Genomic DNA, 5000 nt, shown 5'->3' on the forward strand with positions numbered 1-5000 from the left:
CAAATAACAGAGTTGCTAACAGATGTTTGTGACTGAAGTCTTTGCAAGCAGACATTCTCTTTTTTTTTAGCAACACCTTCTCCTGACAGTTTGTGAAATAGTCACAACATTTTAATCTATTGATTCATGGAGGCAACACTTGTTTAAATAACTTTTCTTTTGTGTCGCTCACCACAACTTTCTAACTAATACATTCAATTGGAAGTATCTTTTGTGTGCTACGTTTTCTTTCTTCTTTTTTTTCCATGATTGCGTAATAAAACAAAGGTTAGTTAGGATGAGGAAAACCGCCACAAATGCATCACAACAATGCAACGAAGCAATACAATGTAAAACACAAGCCAGACCACAATTGTCATTTTTGCATGTTTTTTTTGTTTTGTTTTACAAATGAGAAATAACATGTGATCTAGTCCGCTTTAGAGGTGATGGTAGGCAAATAGGTTAGCTGTTTCCCCTCTGTTTTAGTCTTTCTGCAAAGCTAAGCTAACTGACTGTTGATTAATAGCTTTATAGCTGGCAGACATCATACTCTCGTCTAACTCTTGGCAAGAAAGCGATTGAAACCAAGCTGCAATTAAGAACTCAGATAAAAATAAAAAAAATAGTATATGACGCATCACAAGCTGCAACCGTTTAGATGTGATGGAGACACATTTATCACTCCCTTGGTGGTCTATGAGAGTCCAGAGTAAATGAAAGACCACCTTCTAGCTTGCCATGGGGCTAATAACTCCCCTCCCCTCTCCCCCACGCTCTCCAAAACACCACACACACACACACACACACACACACACACACACACACACACACACTGGCTACTTGCACCAGTCATTTGACAAAGACAGAGAGGGGAATGAAAGTGATGGAGACACGGTATGAAACAGCCCCAACTGTATACCATCCAGTGCCACTACACCCACTGTCAATCTGCCAAGTCAGCTGAGGCACTGCAGCCATGACCTTTGACCCAGGAACTACACGGCGGGGGAAAGGTTATCAACGTCGGCGTTTTGAGTTCTTGAAGTTAAACGTCCAGACGGCGCAGGAGCCACACCTCGAGGACGGAGTGGACCGGTGTAGGAAACCAAAAGGAGAGACGGCCATTACACACTATAGTCACCCTCTCAAACACACACCCACACACACACACACGCTCATCAGTGTTTTTGATCACATGACCATGGTCGGGGAGCAAACAGTGCATGGCTGTTTACCCTCCTTATCAGTGGTGTTGTAACAAGTAGAGAAACACACAGGCTGACCTCAACACACACACACACGCACACACACACAAAACTCACTAAAGCTCTCAAAATCTAACACAGAAGAGACGTATGTTTATTTTCTGAATTGTATAACCTTACTTGACGTTTTTCGCGAGCAGAGGTCTGTTCTGACACTTGGGGAAGCCATGATAATGAGTACAGATCATGACCTATTAGCTAACATTACTAATAAATCTCCCTCTGCACTCCTTAACGCTCCTCTGATCTCATCTGTCATAAAAAGAGAGGCCCATTCGGTACAGTAACCATCTCTTATTCGAAGAAAAAACAGATAAAACTTCGAGCCCCAGCAAATCTACATGAATTACGACTGTGCCTGCTCATTTATGATTGTGCGATAAGTCAAAGTTTTCATGTACACTATAGGTAGTAATATTCCTGTGAGAGTCAAAATATATCAGCGGCGATGTTATAGGTAACTTGAGTGCGTGCTTACTGAGTGTTTACATGTGTATGCCTTTTGATGTGTGTGTGTGTTCTAGTGTGTGCGCGCTCATACATACACTCCCACTCTCACACTCAGACTCTCGTTAGACCAGGCCAGCGCCACATCAGTCCATCATCACAGATATGGCCTGTGGTCAGATAGCAGGTCTGGCGGCGCACAAGACATTTTGTCCACTCTGTCATGTTTACTTATAATGATAAGCTTTGATGGATTCCCTCGCAAGCTATAGACGCCACGATGCACACACGCACGCGCTCACCGATTCACGCGCGCACACTATCACACATCACCAGAAAAGACACGGTCGAAAATGTCAAATATTAGCAATAAAAAACAATTAAAGAAATGAATTCGGTGGACAAATATTTGGATGAACAGAGGAAGGAAACGCCTCAGAAGGTTAAAGGTCACATTTAGAGGTGGTTGGGTTTTGTACTCATATTGGAAAGTAAAATATCTTTTGAACAACTGATGAAAACGTTTTTTTTTTAAATAGTTTGGCAATATGGAGACCGGTCAAACTGTCATGTGAAAGAAGTAGATGTATTCAGAAATGTCTCCATTGTGTTTCACAAGCTCAAATGTCTCTAAAGTTTGGCGCAACTAGTGTTAAACTCAGTAATTATATACAATATGCTATGAATTTGGTTTAATCTAAATTCAAAGCGGCTTTTGGCAGACTCCATGTTGCACTCTGTGATCTGTTGGTTGGCCTGTTCAATGTTTCCATTGGGTCGGTTTACTTTAGCCCTGGCATGTGGCCACAGACTGGCTCAGTACAACTGATCTGGACCAATTAAAGAGACTAATGAGACCCGAGCTTATCATGTCAGAGCCCCTCAGCCCGAGACCGGCAGCGCTGCGAAGAGAGTGGAGGAGAACCAGCACTATTGGTTGAAAGCTGATCACATGACGCCTACCGTCTGTGATTGATGACTTGATAATCAAACACTTCATTTCTCTTTGTGATTTATTTACAGTATCTGTTCATGGAGCAATCCTCTGTTGAAACACATAAGCACACACTTATACAGTAGGCTATGTGCGTACAAACTGTGACTATTGCATCAAGAACAAAGACATGTAATTGCAACATGGTTCACGGTTTGCTGCTGTCTTGCTACTTTTAGACAGAATATGCAAATCTGGGTGAAGTCTGGGTGAATCTGACTCGGGACAAGCAAAAAGAAAACCTTTGTCTCCGAGTGCTGATGACGGAGACGTCTGCGACACCAAAAGATACTTCAAGTGCAGGTTCATCAATGTCCTACAATGGTTGATGGAAGTGTAGTTTGGGATTTTGATTGTACAGTCACGATATTTTTGCCTAATCATTTTTTAGAGATTGTGTTTACTTGTTAATCATTTGTTGAGAAAAGCTTTGGTGCCGACACAGACTCAACAGACCAGTCCCATGATGCTTTGGGCTTTTCCTTCGCTCTGGTTCAGCAAGACCTGGGTCTCGTCTGATGTATATTTATTTCTTCGATTATCATTTACTTGCGTTATTGTTCTTGTTTTGCATATTTGAGCACTGTTGGAGTGAGCCTGAGAACATGATGTGATTGCCAACGATGGCTTCACTGGAATTGCTGTGCCTATATGACAAAGACATAACTTGCATTTCTTTAAAGAGGTTTGTTTTCCATACAATTGTAATAGTTTTGGTGTCACCGATCAAAATAACTGGCATCTTTTGACCCTTGAGCATTAACTTTAATGTCCTGAAACAACCGAAACAACTACAAAAAAATGTCTTGTACATATTAATAAGCGCACTTGTTTACAATACTATTGTATTATAAATAATGTATTCATGTTAAATTCAAAGAGCGTCCGCAGTCCAAGCCCTAGACCGCTGCCACAGAGTCATATGCAGCAGTAGGAAGTTGCATTTTTATCAACGCTCCCATGCATACCATTTTTTTTAGAGTGCACCTGAAGTTCACATTTTGTTTTTCCCTCGTATAGTTTATAGTTATTTATACTCAAGGACACAGCAGCCACTGGTGAAATTCAGGGAGTGTGTGTCTGACAAAGAGAGTGAGAGAAAATGACAGCGAGAGGTGGAGGAGAAGAAATAAGCAACTCAGAAACAACGGTCTGATTCTTATTTTACATCTCACCCCTCCTCTCGCTCAGTCAAGGCCACTCTTTTCTTCCTCCTACTTGTTCAGCTGAGAAGAGGTCAGACTAAGCGAGAGAGCAATACACACACACACACACACACACACACACACACACACACACACACACACACACACCGCAACCGTTACAAATCTTCTCCGCCTTATCGAGGAAAACACACTGATAAGCGTGTCTCCACTCCCCATCCGACAGATCCATCTCCGAAAACATCTGAGACACTCGTAGGAAGATGTGGAAACATATTTCTGTGTAACTGGCAGATTGATGTTCAATTCCCTCCCACTACAGCGAATGAGTCAAACCAGAGTTGATCAGTGGAATATGGTCGAGTTGGTTTCACATGGGTACACTGATGTTGAGGGATGATAATTAACGTTGAGATGACATGAGATGTGTGTGTGAGTGTGTGTGTGAGTGCGTGCGTGTGTGTGTAAGTGTGTCTTTGCACATGTGTAAGTGTGTCTTTGCACATGTGCTGCAGCTAGTAATGTGAAACTTGCCAAACTCATCTGAAGGCCTCCACGCTCCACTCACTCCCCTCAGATCAAACTCGCACCTGTTGACCCGTAACAACAGACCCGCACACACGCACACATGCACACACACACACACACACACACACACACACACACACACACACACACACACACACACACACACACACACACACACACACACATACACACACATGCACACACACTTTTTACAAATGCTAATTTTAGTCATGTCAATAGCCATCCTCAGGTCTAAGTGCCTCCATAAGCTATTCTCAATTAATTCCCTGGATTCCACGTTTCATGGACTAACACCAACCCTGACATCACAACCTGTCAACTGCACTGTTTTATAGTGGAGATACGAGCTGACGAATGTCAAAAAGAAAGTAACCTTAGTTTTATCTCCAAACTAAATGGCATAATATCAGTCATATGCAGTATTATCAGGCTGCATAGGTGCCTGGGGAATTGATATCGAAGGCGTGAGGTTGAAAACGATGCATGATGTGACTCCATGAACTTGTGCACTTTAATTTTTGTGAAGTGGTAGTAAGAGATATTGCTACAAACATGAGGGAAGATAACACAGTACAGTAATATTACTACCTTGGGACATAT

The sequence above is a fragment of the Clinocottus analis genome, unplaced genomic scaffold (assembly GCF_023055335.1).
Source record: "Clinocottus analis isolate CAN_PGR_092001 unplaced genomic scaffold, fCliAna1.0.p SCAF_15, whole genome shotgun sequence".
NCBI lineage: Eukaryota > Metazoa > Chordata > Actinopteri > Perciformes > Cottidae > Clinocottus > Clinocottus analis.